This window comes from Mesocricetus auratus, unplaced genomic scaffold (genome assembly GCF_017639785.1).
Source record: "Mesocricetus auratus isolate SY011 unplaced genomic scaffold, BCM_Maur_2.0 Super-Scaffold_100024, whole genome shotgun sequence".
NCBI lineage: Eukaryota > Metazoa > Chordata > Mammalia > Rodentia > Cricetidae > Mesocricetus > Mesocricetus auratus.
The window spans coordinates 7,105,938-7,131,475 of record NW_024429205.1 but is presented as its reverse complement, the minus strand read 5'-3'; the positions used below and the strand labels follow the sequence as shown (position 1 = coordinate 7,131,475).

Here is a 25,538-nt window from a genome sequence, read left to right as displayed (position 1 = left end):
TAGACATACACACACTACTCTGTCTCTGTCGTCTCTCTCTGTCTCTCTCTCTCCCTCTCTCTCACATACACACACACACACACACACTGTTTTTTAATTATCTGTACTACATCTCTTCATTGCTGTGATAAAATACCTGAGATAATTAACTTACAAGAAGGAAAAGGTTCTTTTGTTCTACAGTCACTTGGCCTTGACTGCTTTGGGGATTTGAGGTCATCGTGGCAGCAGCACTTGGCAGAGACAGATGCGCTATTTCTAGAGGTGGGAAAGAAGACACAGTAAGAGACTGGGTCCCACAGCCCTCTTTGAGTGCACATCCCCTGGATTCAAATCTTCCACTAGGCCCCCCCAATCTTCAAGTTTGCATTGTCTTCTAATAGTGTGGCGCTGAGGACTAAGTATGTATGCAGCCCCTGGCGACACTTCAGACCCAAACTTATCCAAGGTTAGGAATGACAAGTCAGGCCTGGCCGTGGTGGCACACACCTTTAGTCCCAGCACTTGGCAGGCAGAGGCAGGTGGAGCTCTTGAGTTCAAGGCCAGGTTGGTCTACAGCGTGAGTTCTAAGACAGCCAGTGCTACACAGAGAAACCTTGTCTCGAGAAAATTTTGAGAAAGAGAGAGAGAAAGAGCGGGGAGGGAGGAAAGGAAAGGAAGGAAGACAGAACTACTCCAGAATATGCAGAAACTATAGAAGAGAGAAAAAGGATATCATTTATGACCCCAATTACCCAAATATAACAGAGACAGAGTTTCTCTGTATTGTTTTGGAGGCTGTCGGTCCAGCCCGGCCTCGAACTCACAGAGATCCGCCTGCCTCTGCCTCCCGAGTGCTGGGATTAAAGGCATGCGCCACCACCACCCAGTGACATTTTTTAATACATATTTATATGTAGCCAGGCAGTGGTGGTGCATACCTTTAATTCCAGCATGTGGGAAGTAGAGGTGGACAGATCTCTGCAAGTTCCAAGCCAGCCTGGACTACAATGAAAGTTCCAGGACATCCAGAACAATTATACAGAGAAACCAATAAGTGCTCTTAACCATTGTACCATTTCTCCATCCCCTCTCTCCTCTTTCTTAAAAAAATTGTACTATATTCAATTTATTTATTGTCTCTGTGTGTGCACGAATGTATGCCACACACACTTGCCCTGGTGAAAAAGTGGAGGTCAGATTTCTCCTACCATAGGGTCCCACGGATCAAACTCAGGTCATCAGACTTGGTGGTTGGTGTCCTCAGCCATCTCTAGCCCAACTTTGTCTCCTTCTAAGTTGATTATCTCAGGAATTTGTTATAGCAGTATAAAGCTGATTAACACACAGCATGCCCCATACCTGCGGCATGCGGTTCTTGGGCTCGAACCCAGGGCTTTGTGCATGATAATGCAAATATCCTATCAACTAAGTCATGGTTCGGTAGCTTCTTACAAAGCCTTCTACTGTCCTGTAACTGCAGGAACTCTGCTTACCAAAGTAAGGGGAAAGGGTTAAGTTTTTCGGAGTTCCAACAGATGTTTAGAATTGCAAATCTTTGAAATCACTGTCATCTGTTGCCAGTGTGGAGTATCACCTCAGCATGCGTTTATATTTGCATTTCTCCCATGACTAATGGTGTTGAACGTCTATTATGCATGTGAAACCACTTTTCTGTGAATTTATGTCCAAATATTTTGCCTATTTTAAGAGTCTCGTGTTCTGCTGACTGAGCTAGCAGGGTTATTCTGTCTCTTTTAAATTTGCTTGTCTTAGGCAGTGGAGGCACTTTTAGTCCTGGCACTTGGAAGGCAGAGGCAGGTGGATCTCTGTGAGTTCGAGACCAACCTGGTCTACAAGAGCGAGTTCCAGAACAGCCTCCAAAGCCACAGAGAAACCTTGTAACAAAAAAACAAAAACAAAAAACAAGCAAACCAAAAAAAAACCAGATTGTCTATAGGGGGACTACATATTTCTCCTCACCCCCAGCACTCGCCAGAGGACTCATGGGTGAACTCAGGTGGGGTTTCCATCTCCTTTCTGCAAGCAGAGGTCTGGCTACAGCCTCCCAACCCGGGGTCCTGCCTTCCGACTGTAAGGTCAAACTCTGGAACATAAAGGAGTCAGAGATGGCTTCAGTATTGGAGCTTGAGGGACAAGACACCCAGAAATGTGTCTGTGTGTGATGACCCACACTTTCCCATGGGCTTCTGTGTCCCCCTTTGTACTTCTTAGCTGTGGTAATTCCGTGAGGGGACATGGGGTCCTGTGGGGGCATTGGGCTCGCCTCATTATAAAGATGAGGCAGAACTGAAGCCTAGCTCCCACCATAGTACCTCTTCCCTCTACCTTCCTTGTCCCAAACCTTCTGGAAGGGGTTGGGCGCTAAAAAGAGGGTCAGAGCGATGTAGAACCCAGACTGCCCAGTGCCTCGATTTCACGTGCAGGGAAACCCAAGCCCAGAGCACAGCCACACACAGCCACAAAAACTCCAAGCAGCCTCAGAGTTCTGTCTAGACACTGATGATTCCCCTTGGCACCACCACCATGAGGCTACCACCTCATGGGCTGCCTGCTCTGCTGTCTGACTGTCTGTCCACCTATCCATCTGTCTGTCTGTGACTAGGAGCCAGGCCTCTGTCTAAAGTAGCTAAGGAGAAAGGAGACAGAGGCCCCCACCAAGTCCCCGCACAAAATACTGCCACTTGGGGTGCTCAGCCTTCTCAAATCCCCAAATATCGCCTTGTAATTGCTTCATTTTCTGCATTCGTTCATTTTTATTCAGACCAGCCTGGGGCTCTCCAGCCTGGCATATTAGGGAACTGCTTACTTTTTAATAATAATACTTAATGTTTATATAGCGCGTTTCATGTTCAAAGTGCTTTGACAGTGTTCGCTAATTAATTGGAACGCTAACTGCTGCCCTGGACAGGTTTGGCCACATTGTCAGGCTCCTGATTTTGAGAGGTGGAATCCTTCCTGCCATCTGACCCCTCACTCCCTCAATGGATCCCCATTTTCATCCACAGCTTGGACTCTGGGCCCTCAGACTCTAAACTCATGCCTGTGTGTCGGATGCATGACCAGAGCTAGGGGTCAGGTAGTTAGGAAAGACCCACCGTCACCATGGGAGTCCTTGGAAGGGGGTGCTTCTGCGTATAGAGGAGCAGGGGCTCATGGGAACACAGAGAGGTTCATGCTCACTGGCCTGGTGGAGCAGGGCTGCGGAGAAAAGGGCTCTGAGGACCTGTTGGCACAAGAAAGACACCTGAGGAAGGAGGCCGGTTGAGCACAGTGGCGTTTCCAGGGTAGGAAGTCAGCGTGGGGGTGTCCAGGGTTCAGTGTGGGGCTTCAGGGCTGGGCAATGCGCTCCTGGAGCACCCTGTATGGTTGAGACCATTCTATAGGGAGCATGGGTCTGAATCCAGGACAGCATGAAGCAGAGGGGCCTGAACTAGGGCAGATGAAAAAGCAAGGCAAGTCCAAGGCAGATGGGCAAGGTGACAGGAGAGTCCAGTGTGAAGCATGGGGTGACGGTGGGGTAGCCTGAGGGTGAATGGGGGTCCTTAGATTGCCTGGAAGGGTGGCCCTGAAGAGTCCCTGGCGGAGGGACAGATGAGAGAAGTAACCTGAATTAGGGTGCAGGGTTAGAGGTCAAGTGAGGTTTGGAGAGAAAATCTTGGAAGAGCTGCATTTGGGGGTCACTGGAGTTCAAAGATGCCTGAGGGCCTGGGAGTATCTGACATCTCTGACTCTCTGACTCTCTCTCTCTCTCTCTCTCTCTCTCTCTCTCTCTCTCTCTCTCTCTCTCTGTCTTTTTCTCTGTGTGTCTCTGTCTCTCTCTCTCTCCTCTTCCCTCCCTCTCTTTCCCATCAATTTTTTAAAAGATTTACTGTATTTTTATTTACATGTTATCTCTGCTGAGTGTCTATGCATGCATGTGTGTAGGTACCCAGGGAGGCCAGAAGAGGGCATCAGATCCCCCTGGAGCTGCAGTTACAGGTGACCGCGAACTGCCATGTGGGTGCTGGGAACCCAACTCAGGTCCTCTGCAAGAGCAGCCATCTCTCCAGCCCTCTCCACCAACTTTTAAGGGGGTAAGTTTGGGTCAGGGATTGGCACAAGTGACTGAAGTGAGTTTAAGATTGACGCAAGGTTAGCTGGGCAGTGGCAGTGTCTAATCCCAGCACTTGGGGGGCAGACAGCCAGGACTACACAAAGAAAACCTGTCTTGAAAAACCAATATATATATTAAGGTAAGGTCACCACAAGATCACCTGGCCAGAGCAGAGCTTCTGATTGGGAGGGAATTCAACACTGGAACCGAGTGGCAAGGTTGGGCGATGAGGCCGGGCTGGAGGTCAGTGCCGCTGAAGAACCAGGACAGGAACGAGGTTGTCTGAGGTTGTCTGCGGGTATTGGATGGTTTTGACAGGTAATGCGGAGTCGCTGGCATATGACATACAAATGTACAAGGACAGATGTTGGGCAATGGCTGGGAAGAAAAGAAGCTGCCTGCTGATGTCCACGGCAGAGGGAAAGCCCTTTGTGTGACAGGAGGACCCAGCATCCAGCAGTGGTCACTCTACCCCAGCCGAGGACACTGCGCAGCTGGGAGGAACAGGGGTTATCAGAGATCAGAGGCAGGTTTGGGATCCTAAAGACCAGCTGTGCTGGTGGAGGGCCCCAAGGTTTGTCCCAAAGCACTCAGAAGGGTCCTGGTGGTCCAGCTGCGGCTACCCATCCTGTAGACACCCACCCTCTGGTAACTTCCGGCCCACACTCTGGTAACTCCCTGCCTGGCCAGAGCTCAGATGCTTGGCTGAGGAAGTATCTCCAAGGACCCTTCGACCCGGGCCATGCTTCAAATGGCGCTGGAGAGCAGAACCATTACCTGCCTGGCTCCTAAACCCCAGTTGAGTCCCTGGTGTGTTCCCATCCTGTGAGAGCCAGAAGAGTTCACGAGCCTGAAGGGAGGGAGCAGCAGGCCGCAGAGTCCTACTCCTCCACTTGCTGCACAGCCCCAACCTGGAGCCTCTTGGTCCAGAAGGACAGAAGGATGGCCCACATTGCCCTGATCATCCTCTGCTTGCAGAGGTGGGTGGATGGGGTCTCCTCTGCCTCCGGGTCCATCGGTGACAGAGTGGAACAGACGTAGGATGTGAGAAGACCAGGATCCCAGGAAGGGAGGATGGGATGAAGGCAGGGCAGGTGCCACTCCCATCTGTGACTGTCACAGACACAACAGCAAAGCCAGGCAGGAAGGAGGGCGGGGGTTGCCGAGGCAGGGCTGAGCTGGGGCCATGCCAGGTGTGTGGGGACGCTGGACGTTGCTGCCCTGAAGGAAGGGACGAGACCTTCGGGTTTGGAGTCTCCATTCAGACCTCTGACTAATGGAGTGCTCACCACCCAGACCTAGCAGCCTCCCAGCTGGTAAGTCCCCAGGGCTGGGAAGGAGAGGAAAGTTAATTGAACATCTAATCGGGAACAGGCCCTGTGCCAAATAATAATAATTAATTTTTATTGAGCACTGCGCTTGGCACTCCTCTAAACTGTTCAGGGGAATTATCTCGTTTAAGGTTCACCACAGCCGTATGAGAGGTGCCGCCGCCGCGGGTGTTGTCTCCACATCACAGCTGGGGAAACTGAGGCGCAGTACAGTGAAGGGATGAGCCAGAGGCCTCAGCGTCGGGATGCTAGCTCACCGTTCAGCACCATCTGGCCCACCCTGAGCTCGGGAGGCCGTTGTGTGCGTGTGCAGAACAGACAGCCGGGAGACGTCTCCAGGGTCCTAGAGTTAGTGAACAGTGGCGAGCCGTGCCCAGCCACTCCTTCCAGAACTCCGTGGGCACCTTGCACATCATCCTGGCCAGAAAGAGACCGGGTAGTCAGAAAGCAGCTTCTGGCTTTATCTCATACACCTGCCCCCTATCCGACGCCAGGAGGGTTTCCACACTGGAAACAGGTGGCTACCGCAGAGGGAGCATCAGAAAGATCACTCAACCCCTACCTGAGGTCTGTCTGTCTGAAGAATCATGAGGATCAGGTGCCATCCACTCAGCCCGCAGATGATTTCAGCATTTATTTAGTTGTGAGTGCGTGCGCGCGCATGCGTGTCTGCCAGGCCCAATGTGTATGTGGAGGTCAGAGGTCAAGTTGCAGGCCTTCCAGAACACGGGTCCCAGAGATGTACCCCGCTCCGGTGGCAGCGCTTAGCAGCAAGCCCACCAGGTTATTCTTCTGGCCCCAGAAGTGATTCTTACTGTACGGCTGGGGGCAGAAATTGAATACGTAATGGGGAGCAGGCTCTTTGCCAGATAATAATTAACTTTTCTTCAGTGCTGTGCTTGGCACTCCCTAAGATGCTCAGGGGAATTATCTCATTTAAGGTTCACCACAGCCCAGTGAGAGAGTGTTGCCTCCACATCACAACCGGGTGCCAGCGTGAACGGGCTGCTGTGCCCCCGTGTCTATCCTTCTGCCCCAGCGTTGGTGTCCTATTGGCTATGGTGGCGCACGCCTTTAACCCCAGCACAGAGCCAGTTCCAGGACAGCCAAGCTATTACACAGAGAAACCCTGTCTCGAAAAGCAAAACGGTGTGTGTGTGTGTGTTCATGTGTTCTTCTTTAAAGACTAGAAACTCTGATTTTAGTTCTTAAACTTACCAAGGAGCCCATGAAGGTGACCCGGCTCCCCAACACTTTGCTGATAACACCTTGGGGTAGCCGGGAGAGAGAGTGCATGACCGGGCTTCTGAGGGCCAGGTTGTACATCTGGCCATCGGATTACAGGAGCAGAGCTGGGGAGTCCAGATGAAGGACACCAAAGTTGGTGGCCTTGCTCCCTGCTGGGAGCTGTAGCCTCCCCAGAGCATGCTTTCTGATCCCAAGGAGTTGCCTCATCTCAGGGGCTGGATCCTGCTACCCAGAAGTCATAGCACGGACCCCTCGCAGTTCAACTTCCAAAGATGAAAACAGTGCAGCTTCCGGGGAGATGACCAGAAGTAAAGGGAGGTGCTAATCTTAGCAGGTGACAGTGAGGGTCCAGTGAGATAACCTGGGTGCACACAGCGCTTGGACGCAGTAGTACCTCAGACACTGGTCACTCCCTCATGCCACCTCCTCACACAGGACTAGCCTTGTCTGGCTCTCATTCCTTTCTCTTTCTACACAGAGCTCTGTCCTGTCAGTGTCCCCAATCCAAGGTCACGGCGAAACAGTGCTGCTCTTGATAGTGGACAGGAGGAGGACCATGCTGGCCCTGCCACCTCCTGCAGAAAGCTGCTGGCAGGTGTAGTCACTCTGTCACCCTGCTGCCCAGCAACTGGGCAGTCCTGTTACATCACAGCCCACACACCCTCTGCCTGTCACCTGCCCAAACAACACCCCTGGCCCTGGCCAGCACAGCTGTGATACATGGTGAGTATATGACTGTAATCCCAAGTGGCCTCTTCCAAACAGCTGGCGGGCCCTGTCTTGCCCTGGTACATCTGGCTCCTGGTCTTTCCAATGTCATTACCAAACTGGTACATGCAGCCTCACTGGCTCCAAAGAATAGCAGCTTCTAGTGCTTAGCCAGGGCCTCCAGTTAAACTCTGCTGGCCAGGGGCCAAGGGCCAGGGAACTTTAGCTGCTTCAGAATATCATGGTTAAGTGATGCCAGGGGCTGTGCCAGGGTACGTGCCAATCTGACAATCAGATGGTTTTGCCACTGGCTCCTGGAGACTTGGGGCACGTTTCCTAGTGTCTTTAGCATCTGTGGAACAGGGATAATAAGAATTGCAGATGCAACAAAGTCAGGTGTGTGAGGCTCTCAACACCCTGTGCTGATGACAGCTATTAGACTTTATAAGGACAACTCTTCTTTACTGGTGACCACAAAGACCAGTGCAGATGCTCTGTTTGTTTATTTGGTCATTTTCTTTCTTTCTTTTTTTGAAATGGGTTCAGGATGTAGCCCAGGCTATCCGTGAGCTTAAGGTCATCCCCCTCCGCCTCCTGAGTGCTAGGAACTATAAGCATGAACCATCACACCTGGCTACAAATGCTTGACTTGGTGGAACACAGCAAAAGACGGACAACATCGTCTTTGTGTCATCTTGGTTCTATAGGAACCAAGGTACAGTAAAGGCTCCAAAAGGTGGCTACTCCTGATTCAGGAAGCCTGTCTTTTGGCTGGAGAGGAGACTAGAGAGGCCAAAGGTAGGCAGACGCTGGGCCATGGGATGAGGCCTGAGTTGGAACTGGAGTCGGCATGGTGATGAGGAGAGAGGTACCAGGACGGCAGTGGGTAGGTGGCAGCAGACCTTCCCTTGACTCCTGGCTTCCTGAATGCTTTGCAGGAACTGAAGAGAGGAGAAAGATGTTCCACACCTGGATGTGCACCCAAAGAGAAGGACAGCGTTGTCCACGCAAAGACTCAGATACTGAACACCCCGACAACTTTATCGAAATAACCCAGGTGTCCAACATATGGATGGATAAACACATTGTGGCAAAGCTCTCTAAAAGGATGGAGTTTAGGAAGTAACAACAGAAGGAAAAAATAGGAGCTGGGAAGACAGAAAGAAAGAGAAGGTGGCAGAAAAAAACAGAAAAAAAATGAGCCTCGAGTCTACTCATCTACACAGGTGCATCTCACAACACGGATGGGTCTCAGATTCATCGCGCTGAGTGAGAGAAGCCTTGTAAAATAGACTTGTGAGATTCCACTTCTACAACGTTCTTAAAGCACAAGTTAACCTAAGGCAAGAGGAAGCACACAGTGGTTATCTGGGGCCCAGGGTGGCTCCAGGCAGGGGAAAACAAGGGAAATTAAAGAGGCTTCTAGGGAAATGAGACTTAACAGTGTCCTCAGTGGGTGGCGGCTTCCGGGCATGCAGACCTGCAAAGTGCAGGTGTGCAGGTGTGAAGAGGGTGCAGGTGTGCAGGTGTGCAGGTGTGAAGAGAGTGCAGGTGTGCAGGTGTGCAGGCGTGCAGGTGTGAAGAGGGTGCAGGTTTGCAGGTGTGCAGGTGTGCAGGTGTGAGGAGGGTGCAGGTGTGCAGGCATGCAGGTGTACAGGCGTGCAGGTGTGCAGGTGTGAGGAGGGTGCAGGTGTGCAGGCATGCAGGTGTACAGGCGTGCAGGTGTGCAGGTGTGCAGGCGTGCAGGTGTACAGGCGTGCAGGTGTGCAGGCGTGCAGGTGTGCAGGTGTGCAGGTATGAGGAGGGTGCAGGCGTGCAGGTGTGCAGGCATGCAGGTGTGCAGGCATGCAGGTGTGTAGGGTCCCGCTGGCACTGTGTGCCCCAGGGCTCCCCTGCTCCATTCACTGAGGTGGGACTGAGGTGGGGCAGCCCTCCCAGCCTCTGAAGGAAGGTCTGCACCTACTGGGCTGCTTGGGCCATCTCAGAAAGCAGTCTTCTCTGCAGATTTGGCTCTGTGTTCTAAAGTCCAAAATCAACCAGGTTCCTTCATTAATCACTGCTCAGAGAGCATGGTCCAAGTTCTCCAGATCCCAGCATGCCAGGGACTGTGAAAGTTCTTATCAGTCCTGACAACACCAAGACCAATACCCATACTGTCCTTCCTGGTACCCCCCTCAGATCCTAATGGAATGATACAATTGTATTTCACTTTCAATGGCTTTCAAGGAGAATCTGAGGGAAGGTCAGAATCCCCTCTGCTCGCTACAGCCCCAACCAGGTCAGGTCACCAAGACTCTGACATGCAGCCAGCGATGGGAGAAAGAAGGGAGCTGGCAGGGAGATGTTTTGCAGGAGGCTGTCCTACACACACATGTACACAGAAGCACACACACAGGCACACTTGTACACACACCTGGGTGCAAGGGGGGCTACACCCTGCTCTGATTAGAAGGAATCGGGAGTAGGGGAGGCTGCAGGAAGCCAAGTCCATCTGTCTTTTTAGTGATCAGCATGTAGCTGACCTTGGGACCCTTGTTAAATAGCAACAGCTGGCAAGACGCATACAGGATCAGTGAATGCCATTGTCACTATTCCTAGGTGCAGTGCCTCGTGGCCTCTCCCCAACCCCAGCTTATCTGAAATCTCCAGGACCCTGTTGTATCTCCTTGCTCATGTGTGCAATCCCGGTAGGTGTGACCCCAAGCTGGCTGGTCCTTGCCCTTGGAGTTGCTATTCCATTTAGGGGCTGAGTTGGACCCCCTCTGGGCCTAGTCCTCACCTCCCAAAGAGGCTTCAGAGTCTGTGACCTGGCCTTTGTGAACAGAGTTTACTCGGTGGGTTTCTACACAGCGGCTGGACTACAGCAGGCCCTGACTATCTGCCACCAGCCCGTCCTTCTCCAGAGGCATGAATAAGTTTGTCCTATGCAGAGACAATTCACCTGGGTCCTGTTATCAGCCCCACCGTCCCTGAGTTGGTGTCTTGGAGCAAAGTCTTAGCTTCCCCGTCATTGAAATGATCACATTAGGCTCCTACTGAGTTTGGACTCCGTTCTTGGGAGTGATTGCACACCCTCTGTAAAGGAACCATGGCTCCTCAGCACAATGTTCTTGAAGTTGTCTGGGATGCTCCTCCCTGCAGGGTAATCTTGTGTGCCAAAGGTCAACCCTCCATGCCTCTGATGATAACGGCCTGGAATTTGTGAACCTTGGAATGATCTTTGTTGGGTCACAAGTTTGTCTCCACCTCCACAGCCTCACCTAGGTTGGGCCATGTTCCAGAGACTGCCAGAGCTCACGCTCTGCAAAAGTAAACACAGCTCAGCCTGCCTGGCTCCCAGGACAGTTTCTGGTGAATCAGTGGGACAAGTTTATAAACCCTCTTAAGTAATCATCGGCTGTCTTGGGGTTTTCCCCTCTTTCCAGGATGTGACATGAAAGCCTGCTGCTTCCGATGAGACCGGTCCCGGCATCACCCCCCCGGGTTGCATCAATCACCGGCCAGCCAGTGGGGATGAAGGCCTAAGCTGCTGAGGCAGGTGCTTTGGGAGGTGACGCAGGAAGCATAGATGCTCCTGAAAGTGTGACTGGGGATTTCCACCCAGGGCCAATTCTTGTTCTTTTGTTGTTACTTGAGTACGGCACTGTCATCCCAGGACAGATGTTCCATGACCCACAGTCATTTCCGGGGATGATGTGGCTACTTCCTGTGGCTAAAGGGCTCACTCAGCACAGGGAAGACAGCCCAGTGCTCAGGGCTGGGGGCAATGCTTGACCAGCCAGACTGGTGAACATTTGACCAAGCCCCTGCCAGTCTAATGTACACCCAGAGAGAATCTCTGTTCTGGTCCCAGGATGGTAGGTAGCGCGATTCACGGACGGGAAGGACCCCCACCATCTGTCATCCGTGACAGCTCTGCCCTATCTCAGTGCCCTGAGCAGAGGCTCAGCCCTGCTTTATGATGCACTTCAGTGGCCTGGAACCCATCATGTGAAGTAGACAGCACGGCTCACACCAGGAGAGTTCTAAGAAAGAGCCATTCCTACCAGGCTTGCCAGATACCTGCAGAGCCATGAGGCCTCCAGCTACCTGCTGGCTTGTGGGTGCACGTGAATACAAACCCCACAACTACACTCTTTCCCCAGTGTGTGTGTGTGTGTGTGTGTGTGTGTGTGTGTGTGTGTGTGTGTGTGTAGTTAGGTTTGTTTGTTTGTTTATTTTGGGGGTGTGTGTTTTGGTTTGGGTTTTTGAGACAGGGTCTCTCTGTGTAGACTTGGCTGTCCTGGAACTCACTCAATAAACCAAGCTGTCCTCGAACTCACAGAGATCTGCCTGCCTGTGCCTCCCAAGAGCTGGGATCGGCACTCCAGCATTGTTTTGTTTTGTTTTGTTTTGTTTTGTTTTAAATTTTGTGAATGTGTGTGTCTCTGTATACAAGTGTATGGACCTGTGAATACAGTTGCCTCCTGAGCCCAGAAGAAGGTGGGGTCTTTTGGAGCTAGAGTTATGGGTAGTTTGTGAGCTGCCCCATGTAGGTCCTGAGAACCAAACTCGGGTCCTCTAAAAGGACAGTATTGTTCTTAAATGTTGCACCATCTCTTCAGCCCCGCTTTTCCTGTTTTAAATTGAGATAGAGTTAGCAGTCCCCAAAAGTATTCTGTCAGCAACAGGCGGTGATGGCACACACCTTTAATCCCAGCGCTCAGGAGGCAGAAGCAGGCGGATCTCTGTGAATTCGAGGCCAGCCTGGTCTACAGAGTGAGTTCCAGGGGAACCTTATCTCAAACAAAAAACAAAAACAAAAAAAGTGTTCCTTCAGTGGGTCTTAGTGCTTTCGCGATGTCAGGCAACCATGGCTACTATCTAATTTTCGGGGGTTTTCATCAAGCCCCCAAGCAACTCCATCCCTGTTATCACTGTCACTCCCCACTGTCCACCCTAAATCCCGTCCAGTCATATCTCCGTAGAGTTGCTTATTCTGGATATTTCATACGATTTGGGTTCATGTACTGTGTCACCTTCTGTGTCTAGCCTTGGTCACTATCATATTTTCAAGGCAGCTCCATGTTGCAGCAAGTGCCAGTGCTCTCCTCCTTTTTACTGACACGTAGTATCCCAGTGTCTGGATATCTCAGATTTTAGACTCATTCCTCAGGTGATGGACATCGGGCTGCTTCCTCCTTTTGTCTGTCAGGGAACACACTGCTGTGGGTGTTTGTGGATGTTTTTGTGTGGACCCAGGTTGTCCATTCACTGGGTAATGTGCATAAGAATGGAATTGCTTGGGTCATATGATGAGTATTTTTCAAGCTTTTTAATTTTTCAGTTTGAGTTTATTCTAAAATTTAAAATTATTAATTTTTTTTCGAAATAGGATTTCTCTGTGGCTTTAGAGGCTGTCCTGGAACTAACTTTTGTAGACCAGGCTGGTCTCGAACTCACAGAGATCCACCTGCTTCTGCCTCCCGAGTGCTGGGATTAAAGGCGTGCGCTACCAACGCCCAGCTTTAAAATTATTTTTTAATTTTGTTTTTATTTGCTGAGCGTTGGTGGCGCACACCTTTAATCCCAGCACTCAGGAGGCAGAGGCAGGTGGATCTTTGTAAATTCAAGGCCAGCCTGGTCTACAAGAGCTGGTTTCAGGGCAGCCTCCAAAACAATACAGAGAAACCCTGTCCTGAAAAACAAAAATAAAAAATAAAATAAAATAAATTGTTTTTATTTATTATTTTTATGTTATAGGTGTTTTGTCTGCATGTATGGCTGTGTACCACATGCATACCTGGTGCCCACGGAGGCCAGAAGGGGGCACTGCATCCTCCGGAAATGGAGTTAAAGACTGGTATAAACTCCTTTGTAGTAATCGAACCCAGTTCTCTGGAAGAGCAGCAGTATTCTTAACCACCAAACCATCTCTCCAACCCCACCTTCCTGTCTTAAACTGCTTCTGCTGGTTTTTTGTTTGTTTGTTTTTTGCCATAGTGAGGAGAAATGTAATAGTGACTTGAGTCTAGAACCAAACATTAAACTACTTTATTTTGATTATTTCTTTTTTTGGTGCTGGCTGCTGAGATTAGAACACCTTACAGTGTGAGCCTAACCCAGTTAGCAGAAACAAAACCACTCAGAATGGAAGAAATGGGAGCCCTGCGGTAAGAAAGACCCTGAACCCAGATGAACGGGACCTACCTGGAGTCAGCCTTGGGTCTTCTAACTCTGCACCCATACACTGGGGTGCCTTGCTGAGGTGTTGAGAGAAATTGCTGGAGATGCACACCCTTAATCCAGCATTCGGGAGACAGAAGCAGGTGGATCTCAAGGAGTTCAGGCAAGCTAGTCTACAGAGTGAGCTCCAGGACTATACAGAGAAACCCTGTCAAGAAAGAGAGAGAGAGAGAGAGAGAGAGAGAGAGAGAGAGAGAGAGAGAGAGAGAGAGAGAGAGAGGGGGAGGGAGAAAGGAAGGAAGGAAGGAAGGAAGGAAGGAAGGAAGGAAGGAAGGAAGGAAGGAGGAAAAAAACCTCATGGACAGACTCCTGGCTTCTGGCTTCATTGCATTCTCTAAGAAGGAGGGAGAAGTCCCTGAGATAATCTGTGTTGAGCGCCAAGGCTGCAGTTGTAGCTAAGGGTGCTCCTGGTGGGACCTGTACCCTGTGTGCTCCTTGCCTAACGGCTAGCCCGACTCACTAAGGAGCCAGGGTCCCCAAATTGAGGCTTGACCAGAGGATGGGAAAGGGCTGGCAGCCTAAGTGATGCTCCTTGAGGAGCAGCGGGGATGATGGAATTGGCTCTCAGAACAGGGAGTTAAAGGGCTGAGGGACCTTCAGGGGCAGATCTATGTTTTGTAGGAGTGGAGCATCCTAGAACTGTTTCCACTGCATCATTGACGCTTGACCTTGCCAAGTTCCAGCCCCCTGCGGAGTGGAGCTCAAGGCTGAGTAACACACTCACATCCACTCTGCACCGGATATGACAAGCCCGAGGGCAGGGTTCTGCCCAAGGCTCCTCTTTGCCTCACGAGAGAAGGCGCCCTGGCTTTTCTCCAAGCTCGGGACTCATCTAGATCCCTTGAGTCACAAGCCGGCAAGCCGGAGTGGCTTCAGAGTCGGGAGTGTGGGGGGAGTCAGTGTTGTAACCGCTGGCTGAGTTGGCCTGTTTAGGTGAATAACAATTGTTCTGCAATCCGGTGGCTCAGGCTCGGAGAGGTAAAAATCCCTCAGGTTGGGCGGCCCTGGGTGGTTGCTCCAGCATCCTTATGTTCACAGACTTCCAGCCCCGCATAGCCAGGTGAGTGAAGAGACAAGCTGGGACTCTCTCCATTTAGAGAAGGGAGGTTAAAGACTGGACAAGTCCAGCCTTGCCCACCACCAGACATCAGGAAAGCATAAAGACACTACACGGACTTTTCCTCCTATGGCTAAGATACTGAGACCCTCTGGTTGGGTGGCCCTGTCTTGACGTGGAGGAGCAGCCATAATTCCCTGTGCACACTGTGTATGCAAAGCTGTGAGACAAACCTTGTTGAGCTCCAGCCGGCTAGGAAGGGAAACCCCAAGTGCTATCTACTTCCAGAAAGAGACCTTTTAATATATATTTGAATATTTTGAATATGTATCCATACATATATACATACATTTATATATTTTTATATATGTATTTTTTAAGTGAGGTAGTCTTACTATGTAACCCAAGCTGTCCTGGAACTCAGGATGTAGGCCAGGCTGGCCTCAAATTCATAGAGCTCCACCTGCCTCTGCCTCCTAAGTGCAGGGACTAAAGGCATGCACCACCTTGCCCAGTCACCTTTGACATTTTATAGTGTAAATGTGGTTTTCCTCGCCAGGCAGTGGTGGCACACGCCTTTAATCCCAGCACTCGGGAGGCAGAGGCAGGCGGATCTTTGTGAGTTTGAGGCCAGCCTGGTCTACAGAGTGAGTTCCAGGACAGCCTCCAAAGCCACAGAGAAACCTTGATTCGAAAAACCAAAAATAAAAATAAAATTAAAAATAAATAAACATCTAGTCTGATGGTCAATAGGAGCTAATGGTCTGGCTAACAGAGGTCTGGGCAGGTCTATAAGGATCTAGGTCACGTCCATTGAGATGGGGAGACCCCACTCTGAATGTGGCAGCACCACGCCATGGCTTGTGTGTCTCTCTGCTTCCTGTCTGAGGCTGCAAGGTGACCCCTCGGCTCCATGACTTCCTTGCTATGATGGACTGTATTCCCTGGAACTGTGAGCCAACACAAGGACTGTATTCCCTGGAACTGTGAGCCAACACAACACAAGCAGTGTCAGACACTTCTTGACAGGCGTCGCTCACAGCAGCAAGATGTAACTAACACACAGATTCCTCCACTACCTCAGTGAATCTCATTTCTAAAACGTATATAGGTGGATACTCTTTTTCTTTCTGAGACTGAGTTTCTCTGTGTAGCCCTGGCTGGCCTGAACTCACTCTGTAGACCATGCTGGCCTCAAACTCAGAGATCCACCTGTTTCTGTCTTCCCAGTGCTGGGATTGAAAGCATGTGCCTCAACACTCAGCCTAAAAAAATTTTTTTGTGGCTAAAATATTATTTCATGCTAGACCGATGACTCCAGAGTTAAGATCACTTGCTACTTGCTGATCCAAATGGCCACAGTTCCACTCCCAGCACCCAAGTCAGTCAGCTCTCCATCACCTGCCGTTCCAGGTCTAAGGGATCTGATGCCTTCTGGACTTTGCAGGCACATGAACAGACAGACATACACATAGATGCAAACAAAATAAATCTTGAAGAAAAATAAAATAGTTGGTGTGTGTGCCTCTTTAAGAGCTCTTAACCACTGAGCCATCTCTCCAGCCTTATCTGCCTTTTTAAAAAAAACTTATTTTATTTGAAGCTTTTAAAAGTGATAAACATCATTAGTAGGATTTTTGTAACACAGTAATAGGTTTCTCTGATGCTGTAGTAAGCCAGATCAGGTCAAATTGAAAAAGTAAAAGAACAGGTTTATTGGAGCAAAGCAACTGTCCTGGAGATTGAGGCCAGAGAAGTCGTGGGCCCCATCTAAAACAGGGAGTTTACAGAGCCTGTAGGTGAGGGGATGATGACATGTCTTCCATAAGCTGGGTTTGTGCCCAAGTATGGTCAAAACTGAGCATTTAGGCAGGGACTTGGGTTACTGGCAACTTCAGGGGGTGGGGCTGCCGCAGCCACCAAGAATTCAGAACCGAGCAATTTGGAGGCTTTTCTTTGTTGGACATTCCCTGAGAGGGTGGGGTTTGGAGAGAGAGAGAGAGAGAGAGAGAGAGAGAGAGAGAGAGAGAGAGAGAGAGAGAGAGAGAGAGAGAGAGAGAGAGAGAGGAATGGGGCTTTGCAGATCAAGCAGGAGTGAGCTGGAGGCCCCAGGTGAACAACAATGGCTTGACCCTTTGAAAAGCAAAATTGCCAGCCCCCAAATTGTTTCCTAACAAATCTTGTTAGTAAAAATATCACTATAAATAAAATTAATAAAGCAAAAGAAGGGAGGGTCTAGCGTGTGCCTTGCCCAGAGTCAGGAAACCCAGGTGGGACTGGCCACATTTGGTCATCGTGACACAGCAGGCAGCCTGTTCCTGTAATGTGTAGCAAGCGGGAACCAGGAGATTGAGCATACCGGCATATACTTAATGTGACCCAGAGCCGTGTGGAGAAATACCCTATTCTGACCTCGTCACTGATAAGATGGCAATACAAATCTCTCCATGTCCTCTGTGAAATGTGTATGTAGAGCTATATTTAGAGGCAGATCTATGTCTCTGCCCGTCACCTCAGGCCTTGGCACGATGCTCCCCAACCCTGATTATAGATTGAGTGATAAAGGTACTGGGAGAGCCTTTTTTGTTCTAATACGTCGTCTTTGGCCCCATTCCTGACTCATTTGTAATTTCTGGGAAGACGGTGTTGTCTGACGTAGATTCTTCATTCCCTGGTTTTGTCTGGATGGCGGGCGTATCTTCAAGTTCCACGCATGTGACTCTGTTGGAGTAGGGTGGTTCATGGAAGAGCATGCCATGATTAAAATGTTAGTCTTCCAGCCTCAGCCTCTGTTCCTGGGTGGGGAGGGGCTGGAGCTCGAGGTGATGTCTATCATGATGTCTACGTGTCTACATACATATCCACATCACAGAGCCGTGCTGAGGACCTCGGGTCCTGAGATCTTCTGGATACTGAACACACAGAGTTGACTGGAGAGCAGCGCCCCCAGAGAGCCGTGGAGTCTCTCCGCACCTTCCCAAGTGACTTGCCCTAGGCACCCCTTCCACCTGGCTGTGAGGCCCCCATCCTTTGCAATGGCTCTTGTCTAAGTCAGGAATTAGCTTTCCCTGGGCTCTGTGAGTTGGCCTCGAAGGTCATTTAAACTTGAGGGGGGCTCAGGACCTCCTATGTAGAGCTGTTTAGTCCTAAGCACAGCCTGGGTTTTACTAGTGGTGTATGACATGGTAACAGTGACTGAATCCTCCCTGTTCCTGGGAAGACTGTCAGACTCAGGCTACACAACAGATAAGACACCAGCAAGGGTCGGCTGGAATCACTGGGTATTCAGGAGCAGGGGCAGACCCCCCAGGAGGTGTCAGAATTCCATGTGTCGAGTCAGACGAGGAAGGACATTTTGGGTTCTCTTGTCTTCATAGTTTTCCTTATGAGTTGATGTCATTTATGTCCTGTTTTGACACAAGAACCTGCTTGGAGACACACCTCCTCCCTGTGGCCCCACTCACTCCTACCCCCACCTCTACCCCCACCCTCACCTCCCATGTCCACCCCCCCACAGAACTCATCCATACTGCTTCCAGTTAAGAGTCAAGGAAGCGAGGAAGGCTTGTCTTCACCTCCTGGCTTAGGAAAGAGTCCCTGTCCCCTGTGCCCCCGGTGTCCCCTACACATACACACACACACACACACACACACACACACACACACACACACACGCACGCACGCACGCACGCACGCACGCACATGCACACACACTCCCTGCCTCCTGGAAGGAGCCCACACCTGTAGTAGTTAGTAACTACTTCTGTTGTTTTGTGAATAGACTTCAGCCTCTTCGAGCCAGAGTGGTTTGACTGAAGTGTATCAAAAACACCTGATGGATAACAAGTCCTCCCCTTTCCTCCGTTCAGTGGACACTAAACCAAACAGTTCTGGTCGTTGTCCTCAGAAGGAAATCAGAGACTCGGGGGTCTGGCTGTCAGCTGGGAACTGGAGACTTCGAAGCCGGAGCTCCTGAGAGCCGTCAGAAGAAACCTCTGCTTCCTCAGTCTTCCAGGCCAGCAGGGGAGGCAGAGGCCGCTTGCTCAGTCAGCTGGGAGGGGAGTGGGAGCATTTTAGAGCAATTGGCCTGAGAGGAGCCTGTAGTGCCTAGGTGTCTGGAAGAAAGGCAGACTGGCACTTCCCGGCCCAGATGAGGGCCCAGAGCCGGTGTGTGGAAGAGAATGGCTTGCAGGAAGACCAGCCAGGGGCCAATGAAGGGGGTGGATGGCACCTGCCTAGCTGTTACTGAGGAAAACGGAGTGGAGACTGTGTCCTAGAACCCTTGGCCTGTACCTGTCAGAGCGGATGACTGACAACTTGACTCAAGAGATTGAGGGCATGGAGGAAGTCAAGACTCCATCTTGGAAGGCAGGACTGAGGACATGTCCTTCCCCAGGTCAGAGAGTATCCCATACACACACACAGATTTCTTTCTGTGCCCCCCAAAGTAGCAATACTAATACAAATGCCTCAACAGAGGCTGCTGTGTGCGGAAAGGGCGGCTGTGTTAGTCAGCTCTCTGTCACTATAATGAAACGCCTGAGATAATCACCTTATGAAGAAAAAAAAGGTCCATTTTGACTCACAGTTTGGGAGGGTGCGCTTTGTAATCGATTGGCTTATTTGGGCCTGTGCCAAGGAAACCCATGGCAGAGGGAGTGCATGGTCTGTCTCACTTCAAGGCCAGGAAACAAAAGGTATCGATGGAGAGCCGGGGATCCCACCCACGCCATCTCTCAACGGTGTTTTTGTGTGGGCTGTGCTTTCGGTTTCAAACGAGTAAGCATATAAAGCAAGCAAAGTAAGAAAAATAAGTAGCAAGTAGCCGACAGAGGGAGGCAGTGGGTGGACAGCCCATCATCAGTCAGGGGCGGACGCTTTGAGTGGCCTGATGGGGAGAGCGGGTGGGGCCGCACTATCTATCTATCTATTTATTTATTTATTTTTTGGTTTTTCGAGACAGGGTTTCTCTGTGGTTTTGGAGGCTGTCCTGGAACTCACTCTGTAGACCAGGCTGGTCTCGAACTCACAGAGATCCGCCTACCTCTGCCTCCCGAGTGCTGGGATTAAAGGCGTGCGCCACCACCGCCCGGCTGGGGCAGCACTATCAAACAGAGGTTTAGGCATCCACCGGAAGCTACCGGGGCAGCAGCAGTCACGATGGGGTGCCACACTGAGAGTCTCCCCGCCAATGTGCTTCTGGTTTTTTGTTCCCACCGCCAGTACTTTATGCCACAGGGTGAACACTGGTAACCCCTGCTGGGAATGGCTCACCTTCTGGCTGGCCTCAGGGGCACAGTGGCTTTACTCATGAGCTGTTTCACTCTCTTCCTTTCGTCCTCTCACAGAACCAGAGAGGAAGCTTGACACAACGTGAGTGAGTCTGAGGCCAAGGTGTGTCTTGCACTTAGTCTGTTTTCAATCAGTTTTTTAAACAGTGTGTGACAATTTACCAAAACATGGCATTCCCTCCCCCCCAAGGACCTAAAGTGTCCACCTCTTAGGAATTTCACACACACAGTCATAGCACCACCAGATGGCTCAGATTATAGCATTTGACCTTTATGGAACGTTTAAGATACAGCTACAGCGACAACATAAGGATGTGGGTGGCTGGGTCCTGTTGAAGACTGGCAACTTGCAAACTGTCAGGGCAGCTGGTGATGATGGCGACACTTGTCCTGTTCTGCACTCAGTGAAGTGTCTCTAGAGTCCAGTGTCACTCCCCCAGACTGTGTCTAGTCAGTCCTGGCACTACTGTCCTGAGTTTGTGTTTGTCTCTGTTTCCCCCGTAACCTGACAGGTGTTGATGGAGCCTTGGGTCACTTTATATCAGGGAATGGTGGATATATATGTCATTTGGCAAACTTAAAAGAGAAGATCATTGTGTGTGGTTTTTTTTGGGGGGGGGGAGGAATTTCAAGACAAGGATTTCTCTGTAGCTTTGGAGGTGGTCCTGGAACTAGCTCTTGTAGACCAGGCTGGTCTCTAAGAGATGATCGTTGTTTTTAGATGGGGTTATCTATCAGTAGATATGTTGATGGGATTATTTACCAAGCTGGTCCTGAGGCTAGACCAACCAGGCTCAAACTACTAGATCAACTATTTTGTTTTGTTGTGGTGTTTTGTTTTCTCAAGATACGGTTTCTCTGCATAGCCCTGGCTGTCCTGAAACTCACTCTGTCGACCAGGTTGGCCTCAAACTCACAGAGATCTGCCTGCCTCTGCCTCCCTGAGCAATGGGATTAAAGGTGTGTACCACCAACGCCTGGCTCCATCTTATTTTTGAGGCAGAGTCTCCAACTGCACCTGGAGCTCACCACTTTGGTTGGACTGGCTGGCTGTGAGCTCTAGGGATCTTCCTGTTCAGGGTAGCAGGTTCATATCGCCATACTGAACTTTACCTGGGCACAGGGGTTACAAAAAGCACCGTGCAGACTTGTGCCATCTCTGCAGTCCCTAGATCATAACTGTTCTTATTTCAAAATTCAGATAGTGACTTTAACTGAGAGACCACTGAAAGACACAGAAAGAGATATCCCTGGCCTTCGCCACTAGCTCAAAACCCTCTTTCCCATATCACAGGGATTTGATTTGCTTCTACTACTCTGAGAAGTGAGTCTCCAAAAACCAAAAAACCTGTAGGTGTTATTTACATCAAAACTCACAGAAAAATACTCCACGGGCTCAAGGTTTAAGAGCCCTAAGTAGGGACAGCTTGTTTTTCTTATGGCCCAGGGGACTTTGGGGAAACTTTGTCTTCTCCCTCCCTGTGGCTCTAGCTGTCTTCGTTTTCCTCCCAGTAAGAAGCTGGAGGTCATGTGGGGGCTAAAGTCCATACGGAGAAGGGAAGGAGGGGGCTTCTTCCTCCAAAGGCTTTCGGGAAGCGCAGGCAGACAGCATTATGGGTTTGGGTGGGGTTGATCGCTCCCTCTTCCCATCCCTCAATCCCTCCCTCCCTCCCTCCCTCATCCTTCCTTTCTTCCCTCCTTGCATCATTCCCTCCCCCATCTCTCCATCCTTCCATCCTTCCCTCCCTCCCTTCATTTCTTTTGGATATACGTGGAATATCTTCAGTGTGATAGGGATGAACACGTGGTACCCAGGGCCTTGGCAGCTCAGTGGTAAGACAAGACACCAGGCCAGCCTGGGAGCAGGGAGAGCTTGCTGGGTGAACTGAAATTGTCACTGGGTCTGGTGGGATCAGATGCCACTGAAAAGGTAATACATGTGGGGGCTGCAGAGGTGGCTCAGGGGCTAAGAGCACTGGCTGACCTTCTAGAGTTGTGGTTCTCAGTGCCCACTTTGGGCAACTCACAACTATCTGAAACTTCAGTTCCAGGGTCTCCAGCAGCCCCACTGGCCTCTGCCTGGCATATACACAGAGAGACACACCAATAAAATAGGGGACCAGAGAGATGGCTTAGCAGTTTAGAGCACTTGGCTGCTGTTCTGGAGAATCCAAGTTTGATTCCCAGCATCCATGTGATGTGACTCACAGTTGACTGTAACTCTAGCTCCAGGGAACATAATTCTTCAGGCCTCTGCAGGCACTTGCACACGCAACACACTCTCCACACTCTCACAGACACAAGTAAACATGATTGATAAAAAACAAATCTTTTAAAAAATAAACAACAATGACAACAAAGAAGTGTTAAGTACAGTTGCTCATGGGAGAGATGAGGGAGATGGTTTGGGGACCCTCCAGCAAGGGACAGATGAGGCACACAGGATTTGGCCCCATCACCCACCACTGACCAGGCCATGCCAAGATGGTTTGATGAACTGTACGTCGTGCCAATTGGACAAAAGTGGTTTCTCCTTTCATTCTCAGCCTCTAGCAATAATTATGCCAGTCAATGGCACCCAGACAATGGCTACCACCCAGCTGACCCCCATTATGGCCACCATTTTGTCTTGAATGCAAAGGGTCTTGGCATTCTTCAATGGAGCCTTGGATTTGGGATGCAGTCTTGGAGCATCTTCAGGATTCCAAGTATAATGCTTTCTGAAATTCCTGGCCCCCTTCTTAAATATTTTATTTATTTGTGTGTGTGTGTGTGTGTGTGTGTGTGTGTGTGTGTGTGTGTGTGCACATGCGTGCATGCACGCACATGGGCATACTCGAGTATGCAAGTGCATGTGTGTGCTGTGAGCATAGAGGTGCCTGTGGGGAATGGCGGGTGTGTCAGATCACCCACAGAGTCACAGGTGATTGTCAACTGTCCATTGTGGGTATTGGGAACCAAACTTAGGTCCTCTTGTAGGGCAGCAAGTGCTCTTAACTACCACACCATGTCTCCTCTCCTCTCAGGCCCTTATCTCTCTACCAAGTCACAGAACCTATAGCCATGTGTGACCATTCTGACAATATTGGAAATGCAGTCACCAAAGCCAATGCCAAGGCCATCTCCCAAACAGGATGTGTAGCCTCTTCCTGGTCCATAAATGAACGTCAAAGCTAGACATACAGCAGAACATCACCCTCTTTGAGAAAAAAAAATTCTTTGATCAAAAGAATGTTTGGTAAACTTGCCCAGAGTTAAACTAATTGGTTTGGGAGCAGATACAATCTCCCCAAGGTACTCTACTACTAAATTAGCACTGGTCAAGATGTTTGAAGTTCAGAGGAGAGCGGATTCTCAGAGAAGCCCATTTGAATAATTGGCATCTCACACTGTTCCCAGCACTGGCTCCCGACATCCAACCCGCCCGAGGAGATGAAAGGGTTCCCTTGACTGGTCTGGCTGTGCGGTGGGTGGAGGACTTCTGGAAATCTTCAGGAATAGAACAGGTGACTGTGACCCTCTCTCAGAGATAGGCATGCTGGGAAAGCTATTCAGGGTAGCACCCAAGCAAAGGAGAAGCAGGTTTGGGGGAGGGGAGAGCAGCTTCCTGTGAGGCCCAGGTAGCAGGCATCAGATTCCTCTGCCCCAGAACTGTGGGGATGTGGCGACTGACCATTTTTTGTTGTTGGGCTGTCCTGGCATTGAGTGCTATGACACTGGCCTTTGTGTGATCCCTAGCCTCCACCCATTGATGCCCAGGCCACCTGTCCAATGGACTGACAGCCAAAAATATCTACAAATGTTGCTCACTATCCCCTGGGAGCCTAAAAAGGGGAACCACTGGACTCTCCAACATCTCTTTGGCTCTGAGCATATTTTGGTGTCTATAACTTCCTTTGTCAAAGAAAGAGCTCCTCCAGTTGCTTACCTTCTTGTTGTTTTTGGTTTTGTTTTTCAAGACAGGGTATCTCTGACTATCCCGGAACACACTTTGTAGACCAGGCTGGCCTTGAACTCATAGACATCAGCCTGCCTCTGCCTCCCAGAGTGCTGGGATTACAGGAGAACATGCCACCACTGCCCAGCTTGCTACTTATCTTTTTGATGGAGATTTATTTAACTTGCAGTGCTTAGGGACCCATCTGTGGTGTTAAGTGGGGTTGCCTGGACTTTGAATCTGTTAGGTCACTCGAGAGACCTCAATGGAGGCTTGTCATGACTTGAAGCCTCAAGGTCCCCACCAGATAATGTGGGGAATACCTATCCTAGCCTTGCTGTGGAGTGACGCTGCGTCCCACGTGGTGGCTGCTGGTGTTGTATCTGCAATTCTCTCTTCAGTGCTTCTGCCTGAGTCATCCCCAGGGCCCAGGCATCCAACCTGCTGCATTTCTCTCGCTATCATGGGTCTCATCCAAGCATTCGAAAGAACTAGAAGGATGTTCCCTCAATGGTATGTCTGAAGTTCAGAATGCGAAGTTAGCCACAGCCATAGAGGCCAGGCAGTGGTGGCACACAAATTTAATGCTGGGACTCAGGAGACAGAGGCAGATGGATCTCTGTGAGTTCAAGGCCACCCAGGGCTACAGAAGAGTGAACCAGCCTAAAAGACAAACAGAGCTCATGCCTATAACCCCAGCACTAGAGAAGTATATAAGATAAGAGCAGGGCATTCGGCAGTCTGGCAATTAGTGCCCAGCCACATTGAGGACAGGATTCCCCTTTCAGCCTTGGTGAAGGCAAGAGCTCTCTGGTGACTTGGCCACTTTGTTTCTTTGGTCTTCAGGCAAGCTTTATTAGATCATCAACTATATATCACCACAGGGCCCTGTCAGGGTCGTTTCACATCAGGGTTTCTTTTCCTTCCTGCAGGGAGATCTTCTCCATAGCAAAAGGTAGAACTGTCCTTGATTCTGACATCAGGGATGGCACTCTCTTTACTGTGACAGCTATAGGCATTGAGACTGATAGTCAAATGGGCTAAACAGTCCCTCCAGGTCACCTGTCGCTCTGTACTGACAAACTTGTGCGTACAGGCCCTCTGAGACAGTGACATTTCCATCGTTGCCTTGGAGGGGTATCTATGCAGCCTTATCCCTTATCCAGATTCCAAGGGTCCTGAAAGAGAAATTAGAGATGATGACACTATCCCTAAGTATAACAGCGTCTGCCTCAGACAAGCATCTTGATGTAAAAAACGCAGCACGATTGGCCCTCTCTCAGTCCCAAGACCTTGAGCCCCCAAACCTCTAGGCTCTGCCTTTTGGGTGTGGAAGCAGGGATCTTCCCAGAGGGTCTGTGGAGGCTGGGCTAGAGATTAGGCAGAGGATAGACAAGGAGCAGATACCTTACTGCTGTAGGACTTTGGGTGAGCCATCTGGTCACCCTGAGTCTCTGGTTTTTTTTTTTTTTTTCCCTAAGAGCCAGAGAACCTGTTCTGCAGACCTTTTACACAGAGATCCTTAGTGTACTTCCTGGCACACCGTGGTGCTCTATAAAAGGCAATTTGTTTTTCAAGACAGGGTTTCTCTCTGTGTAACCCAGGCTGTCCTGGAACTCACTCTGTAGACCAGGCTGGCCTCACA

The 25,538-nt window shown here is 50.2% G+C and overlaps 2 long non-coding RNA genes across 2 annotated transcripts; one reads left to right on the top strand and one right to left on the bottom strand.

Moving 5' to 3' along the window:
* Nucleotides 1-23: 23 nt before the first annotated feature.
* Nucleotides 24-6,241, bottom strand: LOC121133846. The gene is made up of 4 exons (XR_005870857.1): nt 5,990-6,241; nt 4,257-5,844; nt 3,099-3,226; nt 24-258 (listed from the first exon to the last, which is right to left on the bottom strand). It is a non-coding gene; the product is annotated as an uncharacterized LOC121133846 (long non-coding RNA).
* Nucleotides 6,242-7,111: 870 nt separating this feature from the next.
* LOC110343688 lies at nt 7,112-8,814 on the top strand. The gene is made up of 2 exons (XR_002386001.2): nt 7,112-7,398; nt 8,322-8,814. It is a non-coding gene; the product is annotated as an uncharacterized LOC110343688 (long non-coding RNA).
* Nucleotides 8,815-25,538: the final 16,724 nt, after the last annotated feature.